The following is a 13,068-nucleotide window of genomic DNA, read 5'->3' as shown; positions in this document are numbered from 1 at the left end:
GACTGGGATGTGCTCAGATTCCACAAAGATACCTAAAAGAAATGTGGGTGTGCCAAGGATTAGTTTGATTGAAATCCTAATGTATGTTGCTTGCTGTTTGGGAGCATGAAGGAGAAGGAATGAGATAAGGGTGAAGCTGTTAACTTCTTTCCTGCACTCAGTGTGCATTGGCTGTGTTCAGGAAGCGTCTAGGAAGTCCAAATGCAGGGAGGACCAGAGCTGATCATTCCTTCTGTTTCTGAAGTTAAAAGACAAAAACAGAAGACCACCCCTTCCTGTAGTGGCTTTTATTATTAGAAAAGAAAAGTAATTTTTTTGGAGAGGAAGGATGATTTTGTGGAGCTGGAAGCCAGATGATCTCACTTCTAATCCTGGTGTTGACACAGATTTTCCTGTGTGACCTCAGAAATATCTCTTGCTGCATTCCAGTTTCCAATCAGTAAAATGCAACAATCATTCTTTGTTATCTCTGAGGATCGCTCTGCAGTTAATAATGCATAGTTGCTAGACAGATTTTGACACACGCATAGGTGCTTTTGAAGATGGTGTTGCGGTATCCAATGTTTTTTTGGTGGTGTTCTTTTAAAAGCATTTAAACAGGTTAGGTCTTAAGTCCTGCGGCAGTTTAGGAGCTCTATTTCTGTCTCCATCAGTATGTACCTTGATCCCTTTCAAAGCTCTGTCATGTTCTAATGTGCTGGCATAATAGAAAAGCTCTAGAAATGAATCGAGTTCTTAGTGAGTATTTTAGTAATTCCATTAAGAGAAATAAGCAGATATAATCAAGTGAGACATGTTAAAATATCTTAAAGTCAGTTTTCTGAAACATGTAATCAACTGACGTCTTGGTTAAAAGCCAAACTGCATCTCCAGCCTTGCGCTGCCTACTGCCATGCCGCTGCTGCTGCTACTACTCAGAAAACGGACACATCATTTCTTTTCCCATCATTTCTGCCGTTATCCTTTTATATATGCCATCATGTCATCAGTACTCTGCTTTCTAACACCTCTCCTCCCTTACCTGCCATTTCTTTGCACCTGAGGAACCAGTGCCCAGTACAGCTCCTGGGTATTGCTGTGTCTCCTGACAACAGTTTGCAGGAACCAGGTGATCTCTGCTACTGTCAGTATTTGTAGGTTGGCCATGGTGTTTGCTGGAGTACTTGGGGTGTAACATTCTCCAAAAGACAAATTTTTAATGTTTTAATACCTGCCATTTGTCTTTGTCATGTAAGGGAAGTGTTCATAGCGGGACTGAAGACAAGTGAAAGTCTCAGCTCTGGACCCTCTTTTTGGTAACTCTTTGGTGTTGAATTAATGGGTAGAGCCTCGACAAAGAGCAGAACATTTTGCAGCGGCCACTGCAAAAAGAATAAGAGAGAAGCCAGTTGCCAAATATCAGAAGTCTTTATCCAGATCCTTACTGTGTGTATAGCTGGGCTGTAGGGGACATTTCCTTTCTCCTTTTCCAAATAATCACCATTTAAAAACCCATACCAGCATTTTTTTGTTCCTTTCATTCACTTGGAATCTTCTTAGTTGCACATCTGACTCTTGGTAGAGCCAGGTACTGTAATTTCTATGCTGTTATCTGATCTGTTTTCTAGTGTGTGTAGCTGGTTTTGAAAGCAAATAAGAAGTAATCCAGTTAGACTTTATTTAAATCCTTTCAGTAGGAACAATTATCTCAAATGCTTCAGCTTCTGACATTCATCATGCTAGAAAAGGACACAAAGATGTGTATAAAAATATGACCATTTAACTCGAGTGGTGCTTCGAGGACATAAGAATAGAATCATTCTGTTGCATTAAATAATATTATGTGGTTAAAATGTGACTACCAGCTCTCGATTATGGCCATTAATGGTTGTGTTTAATAAAGAGGGTCTAAGAAAGGCACTCGAAAAAGGTTACCAAATATTACAAAGAGTTGCTTTGCTATTTACATCAGCAAATATTTTAGGTAGAGGAAGGAAAATCGTTAAGTGTTGGCTGTTAATCTTGGGTGAATGTAATAGATTTAATTATGTAATGTGACAATGAATTTGTTCTGCTTTGCCTTGGGTTAGAATTTAAGCTTTTCCCCTTCAGATTTATTCAGATTGTTAAGTGGCTGCTGAGAAGCTGGAACCTTGTCAAACAAACTTGGCTTTAAATTTTAAATTATTTTTAATCAATATGTGAAGAGGCCAAGCTCTGCCATATGTTACTCACCATCCATTAGTTGGTAGCTGGTCATTAAACTCTCACTAAGGTTTCCTAACTGTGACTATTGTGGTGATTTTTTTTTTTCCCCCTTCTCTCTTTGTAGAGTATGGGCAAAGGGGAGCATTCGTGGCAGATTGCCTTGAGGACAATAAAAACTCTCATGTAGTATGGTTGTTTGTTCAGACACAAACAATAGAGACATTTTGCTATTACCATTTGCCAGCTATCAAGGGGTTTTGAGCCCCCTCCCCCTTGGTGCCTACAACTCAAAACAGATGCAAAATCTTTCTTTTCAGTCCCCTTGAAATGACCTGTGGTGGTGCAGTGTCATTTAGAGGAGAAATTATTGGAGTGAGAGTGGCTGGTAACAATAGGGGCCTTGTGCCAGGCACATGACAGAACAGTGAGGGGGCTGTTGGTGACTTTATTGGGGAGGAGAACGGCGATCTGGCAGGTGCTGCCATTGTTAAAGGTCTCCGCTCCTAGACAGTGGTCGCAGATGAGTTCATGTCATTTTGTTCGAGCTCTTTACGCCGGGTTCAGTGATGTGACACTGGTCAAGTAGCCGATCCAGCTTTTCTGATCTCCTCGACATGGTCCCTTCTGTAACATAACCCTTTATTGCCGAGATATGTCAACATGCTTCTAGGCCATATGGCTTCAAGCTAGAGTAACTTTTGTGCTCTCTGAAAGGGACATAATAACTTAATGTTTACTCTGCTAATACAGCCCCGGTACTCACTACTGATCCTGGCATTATTCTGTGGAGATGTCATCCAGAAAACCAATTAAAGTGTATTGATACAAAATAGATCCATTGGTTTAATGCCGAATTTGACAACAACAGAGATTGTTGCTTACAAGCCGAAAGCTCCTGCTGACTATATTTAGAAATGTGCGCTCTCAGTGTTTTCCTTTTTATACACATGACAATGCCGGGTTCTGGTGGTGGGGTTGCAGACCAGCAAACCCGGGTGAAGAAGTTTAAATTTTTTTACACTCGAAAGAATAACATGAGTGATGTTAAGTAGAAAAGGTTAAACGCATTGAAGTAAATGTATTAATGCATTAATTTTACTCATGCTGTCCCTCTTCTCAAAGCACCAGGCCACACTATAATAGCTACATCTGCTTCTGTTGTACATATTGTTTAGTTCTAGTTTTTTGGCTCAGAGAATAGAAACTGGTCTTTCTGTGGGGAAACAAAGAATTTGTTTTTGTAAATTGCCATTTTTTTTTCTGAATAAATCATGACAAAACCTGGCAGATTGAACAGATCAGCCATATGGAAACTGGCAAATTTTAGTCTGCTAGGGATAATTAAACATGGATGTTATGTAGTCTAATGAGATACATGTTTGTGTACAGGGGAGGAACAGAGAGACACAAAATCAGGAGATGGCACTCAGAAAGAAAAATTACATCTTTAGGATTTAAACTGCTGACATACAAGAGATCTGAAGTGCTTTCAGAGCCGCTTAACAGGCCTGGTGTAGACAAGTCTCATCCAAACAGTGGTTGTACATCCAAAATTGGCAGACAATTTATAGAATTCCACCTAAGGGATAGGTTTTTTTCTTAACGAACACCGTAGAGCGGTGCTGATATGTTAAGCGATAGAACAAAGACTTGGTCATAATATGTGGAGGAACTCTGACCATGTAAAACCGTTTGCACTGCAGATAAATGTTATTGTTCTTATTAGACAAGTCTGACTACCTTTTGATTGTCAATATATAATATAAAATGAAAGATAAATCAATTTGCAAGCAAAGTCTTCAAAATTTGACACTGAAATGGACCTATACATGTGTCTTATTAAAAAAAAAAAAGTAGTATATATGAATTACTGTAATTGCATCAGATATAGAACCAAACCTTAAAAATATTCAAGGAAGATAACTTTGCAGGAAAAAAGAACTATGTAACTCCGGCTAGAGACAAAGCTAAGTCATGTATTGCAGCCCTTTTGAGATAATGAGCCCTCATAAAACACCTCTGTGAGAAGCCTTTTGAATTTCATCTATTTTGTTGAAACCCTGAGAATTTACCATATTTTGTCCTGTATTTTAAATGCTTCTCTGCAGGGTCTTCTTGAAAGCTGATGAGGTCTTCAGTTAGGATAAACAGGTAGCACAGAAAGGAAGCAGTTTCTAGAGTAAAACCTGGAGCCAATGAGCTAGGAACCTGATAGGAAAAGTCATTAGGGTTTATAGGAATGTTTAATATCAGTGTAATGGGAAATGACTCAAGTATGCAACCAACGTAGCCAAATGCTCCACAAACAAACAAGCACTTCCCACCTTGTTCCCCCCAAAATAACAGGCAAAAAAGCAAACTGAAAACAAATCTGAGGGGGAGTAGAGAAGGGTGTGGGGAATGCGATTTGCTGAAAGAATATCACTAAACCTTCCAAATTGTGCTATCTGTAATTTTTAGATGAGGGAAAGGGGAGTCCCATCTCTGGGTGTGCTTCTCACTCACATTGTGACCTGTAAATGTATTACAAGCAGTAAAAGGGAAGAGATTACTGCCCAGATGTGGGGAGTTTTTCATTAGGTTCAGTAATGCTCTCTGACCCTTTGGATGGCAGAGCCAAAAATACAAAGGGAAATGAGGGCACACGCACATACGGTTTGTGAAATCGAGCCAAGTGCTCCACACTACCCCAGCTGTGTGACAGGAGCTTGTGTGGTCGAAGAATCCTTTCCCTCCAAACGGATGCCTCTTACAGCTTGACAGAGCCGTGGAACACGCATTTATGCTGCTATACGCACAAACCAGCGTTCACTATAAAATGCCAAACCCACGCTTTCAGGCTTTAAGAAATGCCAGGCTTGAGCTTAGTTGCCTGTTGCATTGCCTCCACTTGCGTGGATGTAATACGGCGCAGTCTCTAATGGCGTGATGGTGCATGGTTTTTCTACAGGGCCTCTGCTTCCTTCAGCTGGCAGGAGGGACCCGCTCAGGAATGAGCTTGAACTGAGCACCCAGGACTCGGGATTGCAGCCCGACCAGTTGGAAGGTGAGCCGTCAATGAGGGGGCTAGAGGCTCACCAATGGGATAGGTGACTTTTTCATACACATCCATTCATACAGAGAGTTCGGTTAAGGTTGTGTGGCCAACCTTAATTCTGACTTTTCAGGCTTTTTGAATTTTGAGAACTTGATCTTGCCATTTTTTTCCACATCTCTCTGTTTAGAGGTTTCCATAAGTTAGTTTGTAACTTCCTACATTTAAAAAAGCAAGCTATATATAATTAAAACTCCCACCTATTGTACCCTGAGACAACCACAGGTTCACTGGCATGGCTTGAAGTTTTAAATGCAGCGCACAGGCTAGCCAAGCTGCAGAGATTCTGGTCATAACAGCAAATTGTAGCGCGCACGTGCACACACACGGAACAGGTTTGCAGGTATTTATCCCCAGCAGGGAGCCTCCGAGCTTGGCTCTGGTGGGTGGGAACTGCATTACAGTTGTCTTGGGCCAGTTTGCCAGTCTCGCAGCTTCTCTCTTGCTCCGTGTTCTCTAATCTGTTCCAGTTCTGTCAGTTTTCAACTCTTGCTTATCACCCTAGATACGTGTTTTTGTAGAGTCTCCTTAGCCTGAGTCCTATGCCCATATGATAGCTCAGTCTCAGCATGTGTGCTTATACTCTCAGTTTGTATCTGTCTGGCATGTTAGCGCCCTAAAAAACCCATGTGCACAGTTAGTTGCAGGTACTATGTTTGAACCGAGGGCCAAATCTGGCTCAGTCTGTTTTCCAGCTCCAATTGCCAGTCATAGTCCCCTGCTCCAACCAACTGCCTTCTGTCTCAGGATCCTCTAAATGTTCTCAGTACCATCTGTAAGCTGCATAATAAGCATAATAAATAATATACATAATAATAATAACAATAAATAATAAACTAAGTTTCATAATAATATTACCAGACCCACCTGAAAGCACATGTTTGGAAACAAGTCGTCTTTTGTTTTTTTTTTCCACAACAGGGTCATGTATCTCGGAGATAATGGTGGCAGATTGAGGTCCATCTCATCAGTCTGAGTGCATGGAAATCATCCTCGGGGCTTGTGAAGCTGTGAGTATTTTGCCAGTACTCAATAATTACCCCTTCTTATTTTAAAGTAGAAAACAGTAATGAGGCAGAAGGACAACCATTTACAAGATGATTTTTTTGTTGTTGTTAATTCCATTCCCAGAATTTTCCTAAAAATACAGATTATGCTTATTAGATGGGCTCGCCTGTGATTTCCTCTTTGTCGTTCAGTAGACTTGGTTACTGTGGGGAAATAACATGTATATGAGGAATATATCACTTGTGTACCTATGAAATTACTTCTCTCGGTTTTTGTAGTATAAAATCTTGCTATGATAATGATTGGTTTATATCCATAGGTATTTTTGTTTGACTGGCTGTACAATTTATTGAAAAGGTAAGACCACTTAAATGACATGATGCTTGGTGCAATACTCTGGTATGAAGCCAGATTTTAACTGTCGTGTTTGACACAGCAAAAGCTAGAGTTAACACATCTCATTAGCTGTTAACAGTAACTATTAACTTTAAGTTCTGCTTGTCATATAATTAGTATTAATTCTTTAGTATCTTTCCAGAGTTCTTTCTACATGTTTGGAAGAACCAAACACACTCTTCCAATGCCCGTGTGTAAAGTAGCTCGGTTTACTGCAGAATTGACCCTCTGCCCTCAGATATCCCAGCAGGAGAGTTCAGCATGGATGCAGAGCTGTGGCTGCTCTCATGTGTGCAAAGTTAACTCAAGAGGAGGCACTCACGTACAAATAATTTACTTAAAAGTCTGCATTGATAATCTATTCTTAGGTACATTAGGCCTCTTTTGGTTTGGTGGGTTTTTTTGGTTTGGTCTGGTTTGGGTTTTTTTGCCTTACCTTCCTCTCTGGGACTGAAGCCAGAAGTTATACACATGATAGTATGTATTTTGTTCAAGTTTCTGTTTCCAAACATTGTAGATACATATTTTGGTAGAGTACAGTTCATTCAGAACACTAAAGTTTGCTTATCTCAAGGTCTCATGCAATAGAATAAACAGAATGAGAAATTAAATAAAATACCTAGGCTGGAAATGACTGTCCTAAGAAGTTATCTTTTAGGAACATGACACAAGAAGTCTGAAAATCATCACAGTATAACGTTATCTTTAGGATAAGAACACATGATCAAAACCAAATGTAAGCAGCCTGCACAGTAAGGTGTAAGATAATGGGGACATATTCAAAGAGGGCTTTGTATAGCAAGAAACATCAGGCTTCTCATCTGATCTGCAGGAATTAATACTGAAGAGGATAAACTTATGTCTTCTCTTTTGCAATCAAAATTTCTTTCTTTTGCATAGACCCTCCAAAACAGAAAGTATAATTTGGTATTTTTGAGCTGGAAATGGTAACCACCAGCAGACTTTCTTGTGTTAAAAAAGCAGAACTATGGTATTCCCCAGTGAGTAAGGCTCATTCACGTCTGATAAAAATGCTGATCTGTGGCTAGATAGGTAGGACAGGGAACTATCAGGAGTCATAGGTGAAAATAACCCCCAGAGATCTGCTTTCACAGAAGAGCCACCCCTGATATCTTGCCAAAGAGAGAATCAGACAACTTGCAACATATCGCTTGCAATATGTTTTTTCAAAAGGTTAATTAGAGATACAGAGTAGTCGTGAAAGGAATACACTGGAAATGGGAAATAAACACTGAGGAACAATCTTGCAGGAATGTAGGGATGTGATGCTCTGGCATTTAGGGAAAGGGGAGAACAATGTGGCTAAGCTAGAGTCATATCATGCTTTCCAAGACTTCTCTAACGAAGGGACAAGATGCTACAGTGGGATGTCATTCAATGAGGGCAGCACCCGATCCCAGGAAAAAGCGCAGGAGCTTTGAGCTTGTCGAAGCCTGGAGTCCTCTACACCTAGCAGAGGCAGGGCACTGCCAACCAGGCAGAAGCTGCTGCTTTCTGCAGGGGACAGGATCTCTGTGAGATGCAGGGCACCCAGGGGAGTCTGAGACTTTGGTAGTTCAGGATTTGTGCTGGGAGCTTTAAGCACCCACTGGGCGCCGAGCATGGTGTCAGCTCTGAGGCATTAAAATGTACCCTTACCGCTGCATAGCAAACACCTTCAGGCACTGCAAAGTGTCACTTTTTCTTCTTAGTAACAGCAATGCAAATCATCAGTGAGGTCATCAGGGCTTGCTGATATGAGAGCTGAACGCATCCTACAAATTTCTTGTGTCTTTTACAACGTCTGTGTAGGTTCTCTGTCTCCTGTTGGCAATGACGAGGGTTAAACTGGTTCCCTGTCTGTGAAGTCAAATGCTCGTGGGTTTTTTTTTCCCTGAAGTTGCACCTTGTTTTGCTGAGGAATAAAAATGAAACTGAGGGGACAGAAAGAAAGCAGGCCACAGCCAAAGCTCAAGGAAAAGTATACAATGAGTAAATTAAAACCAGTGTTGGGATGTAAGGCAGATATTTAAAATGATTGGATTTATAAAAAAGAAAAAAAAATCCCAAGGAATTACTATTAATACAACCGATCAACTATTTTAAAAGATTGGTTTTGTAGCTGAAGGGGAGGAACAGTGGCTCTTTTATTACGGCAGGCTAGCAGTCCTGGGAATACTCTATTCCTCTTCTTCTTGGTACAGAGTACGTTTGAAGAGATGATAACAGCAAAGAGCATATCATAGCTTTATGATCACTCATCAGCTTTGGGGAGCCTGCGAAATGAAAGGCCCCCAGACCGGCCAAGGTTGAAAGGTTGAGGTTATAACCAGACTTTTTGTTCCTGAGAAGGCCAGAGCCATTACTGAACAACAGACAGCTGTGAATAGATGATGGGCATCTTTGCTTTGTTGCTGCTCCCTGGTTTAAGGATACTCTTGTCCTCCTTCTGCCCCTTCTATATTTGACAAGTTTGCTCTCAGCAGATATGACAGGCACTGGTGGGGGTCACTGGCCCAATTCCACATTTCCACACTTGGCTTGCTCCAAGTTCACTGGCCTGAACTAATGTCTCCAATGGAGGTCGTACTACTGAACATTATGAGTTTTTATATATTAAACATGCATTAGTGGTTTTTCCCTGCTTATCTGACAGCTGTAGAAAAATAAAGAAAATTCAGTTTGAACTTTAAAAAGCAGGGCTTAATTTATGTCCGCTACTTTTGTTCCTCACTTTCTTTTTCATTTGCCAATTGCAAAGCTCAAGGGAGATAATAAAATGGAGGAGCTGCTACTTTATACTTCCACGTGCTTCCTAGTGCCTGTGCCTTACTGGGTGAGCTAAATCTAAAACTAGGAAAAGAGTTTTCAGATGGAAATTTGATTAAACAATGCAATCATCTGTCTCACAATCTGTTTTTTTTATAAGGAAAGTATTTTTTTTTTCCAGGGGGAATTTTCTTTCAGAGGGTTTTGTATAAAAAGGCAGACGTCATGAATACTGATGGGAAGGGCTCAGTGTTTTGTTATTTCTGTATAACAAAGACAAAATGCTTTAATAAAATCAGAAAACACAGATGTTACTTTGAGTATATTTTGCATCTTCTACTTTTTTTTTTTTTTAAAGTTGGGAACAATCCCTCCCTCAGACTGACAATAGCAGCTCATGACAGACAAAATTAGCAGCTGGAAACTTAGCCAAAAGTTTAGGCTTTTTAGTTTGTTGTTATTGTTTGGGATTTTCTTAGATGGTGAAAGGCACGCTTGAAGGAAGAGGCATGGATGAATTGAAAGCCCTTGTTTCTCACTCTCAGTATAGTTTGACTGGATTTTAGTTTTTATAAACAGTTTAAAATGGGAAAATACACAGCCCTTTGTTTAGAAATTAGCCTATTGTATTTTTCTCTTTTTTTTGCGTGTGAGGACTTTAGAGGGAAGTTCATGTGGTTTGATAATATATACTTTTCATATTCATTAAAAAAAAAAAAAAAATCAGTGTCTGTATGTCAGTGAAACAGCAGTATCTATCAATTTTTCCTAAGTAATCTCTGTTTCTAGGGAGGAAGCAAGACCAAGACCGGGAAACCACATCTTAAAAGCTTCTGAACACAGTGGAGGAGTAAATCTGCAGAACATACCTTTCTGTGAGATCCAGCATAGATAAAGTCAGTGCTAGTCTTGGGGGGAAATGTTACGTGGTTGGTTGTCATGTGCTTCTGACACATCTTGGATCTCTGTGTTGATGGAGCTAGTCTTTGGAACCATGGCTACTTCGGAGTGGTCTCGGTACTTCACTACTGAGGTATGTTTTACTCTAAGAAACAGAGAAATGAGATATTTTCTCTTCAGGAAACAATGGATTTAGAGGCAGGATTTTACAGTTTTCCTGGTTTTGCCACAGGTATGTTCTCTCTGCTTTGTTCAAGCTACCTGGGAATTTTCTAATGAAACACGCTTTCTCAGGATTGCTGGGTGGTCAGTCATTGCCTGCCCAGCGTATTTGTAAATGGATCTTTTGCTTGTGCCGTCTTTTGTTCTTTCAGGGTGTAAGCTCTTCAGAGAACATACCTCTGGATTCATACTGCATTTAAGAAATTGAGGGGAATACTGGGAAAATCCACCTGCCAACACTGAAAGATAATACTGTGATCAAAACAAAGCATTAGGATTTGGGAGATTTGCCTTCTATTTTTTGAATCAACTGTGAGTCGTGTGGGTTAAAATGTTCTTTAAGTATATGGCAATGGAAGGGAACACCTTGTAATGATTATAGCAGGACATTAATAACACCTGCTGAATGCATATAAACAAAAAAATGTGAATACAAAATGATAATTTAATGAGCAGGGATCACAGAGTAGAAGAGGAAACACCACTATCCTCATTCCACTTAAAAGGTAAAACAATGTCATATTCTTACGTCAAGCTGCCTACCATGTAAACATTCCTTCTCAAAGGAGATATGTTAACTGAGATAGATATAGATCAACAAAAACAACTACATTTTAATTCAAAGAATGTTCCCTGAAATACTGCCTGATCTCTAGCATGCAACTGCTGGAATAACAGGGATTTGCTTGCAGTGGTAGTAAATATTATATCCACTGGGTCTACCTGTACATCCTATATTTAGTAAAGAACCACGTTAGTAAGGAAAAATGATTTCTAATCCTGATACTAGTGGCATTACTTTATTTCAGTATTATTTCCTTTTTGGACTTTATGGAAACTTGTTCCCAAACTAATCACATAGTTCTGCTTCATATGTAAATATTATTATTGCCTACCTCTATTAGCGCTTCTGATGCAGGAGAATCTAGCTGATGAAATCTTTCTTTTTCAGGGTATTAATCCAACTCCTGATGTGCAGTAGAGCAGTGTTAAGAGACCCCAGACTTAACTGTGAAAATGAGGGGGCTAGTGAGCTGCTGTGTGGCCCATATCCATGGCTGGAAAACTGAATTTTCAAGGAATGGCCTTTTTCCTGGGCCTCTCAGAGGATTTGGAGTACGCTTGTCCACAGAATAGCAGAATTCAGGGGTGGTAGAGGGAGAGAAGGGGGCTTTGGTGGAAATGGAAGATAAGGAAAATATTATTTTGCATAGGAAAACATCTTATATGCAGAAAGTATAGTACTAGGCACTGTGAGAAACTCAGTACTGAGGTTTCTGGCTTTGCACACAGCTTGTTTATAATAAAGACCATTCCCTATCATTTCCATGTGGAAGCATTACTTCACACTTGCAACTGCGCAAGAGCAAATGGAGCAGAAGAGCCTAATTAAAGTTACAGGGACTTCTTTATAACAGAGCGAATGTTAGTTTAATGATACAGTTACAAGTCACAAAGAAATCGGAGCAGACGCCCCAAGTTTTATACATTTTTGGCAAAGTAAGTGGGAAACTATGTGCTAAAGGGAGATCAACAGATGGAGGAAGAGAGGTACAGGAGGGAAAGCAAGCTACGCACCCATGTACAACACCAAAAAAAGCCCCCCAAACCCCAATCAAACAAACAAAAAGAACTAAAGACACAAACCTTGGAAGAACCAGATTTTTAAACAAAGTTTGCCAAATAAGCAAACTTTTTTTTTTTCCTGAGAGCAGATGCAAAGTGCCTTTTCAGTTTATTTTGGATAGAAGTGAGTGAACACATGCTGTGCTTTAATAAATCTTGGCGCAACCACAATAGGGAAACTCAGACCTTGATGAACAATTCTGTTTTGGAGTTTGGTGATACTCACCAAAACTCTTTGCGTTCTTCCCTCTCCTTTTCTGCTTTGGAAAACAAAAATTTATCAGTGATGTGCAGAATTACGTTTCCTCCATCCTACAGAAGGACACAACCAGGACAGGTAGATGATCTTCATAACATCTAGAGAGTACCTGGTATTTTCAAATCTGCTATTTTGAATGTGAGGCTGGGAGTCAGAACTCAACAGTTCAAAATCCTAACCCTCTCATGGTAAAAGGCCCGGCTAACTGACCTCAGGCAAAAGTTAGTTAAGATCATCTTTTCAAAATTCTTACTTAACCCTTCTTAAGTTCCTTCTCAGGAATTCAGCTTCCAAATTTCCTTCTTAAATTCCTTCTTCAGCTGGAAAGTAATCTGGTTTTCATAAAACCAAGACATTGATGCAAACCTCTGTGAATCTTTGTGTTCCCTTTTATGAAACGGGATAATACTTTATTCCACTCCTCCTATTTTGGGTCATTATTTTATTTGCTTTGAAAAAGCATGGTGGTGTTTCGTAATAAGTTTGCATAACCATGTAGTTCTGTCTCTGGATTTGCTATCATCTCTTCTCAACTTCCCAACATTGTGGTTTTTTTCTGTCCCCCCCCCCCCTTTTTTTTTTTTTTTTTTTTTTTTTTGTTAGAGCT

Source organism: Haliaeetus leucocephalus, unplaced genomic scaffold (assembly GCF_000737465.1).
Source record: "Haliaeetus leucocephalus isolate CR32 unplaced genomic scaffold, Haliaeetus_leucocephalus-4.0 Scaffold173, whole genome shotgun sequence".
NCBI classification, from domain to species: Eukaryota; Metazoa; Chordata; class Aves; order Accipitriformes; family Accipitridae; genus Haliaeetus; species Haliaeetus leucocephalus.
The sequence above is the reverse complement of the archived record's forward strand: the minus strand, read 5'-3'. Positions refer to the sequence as shown.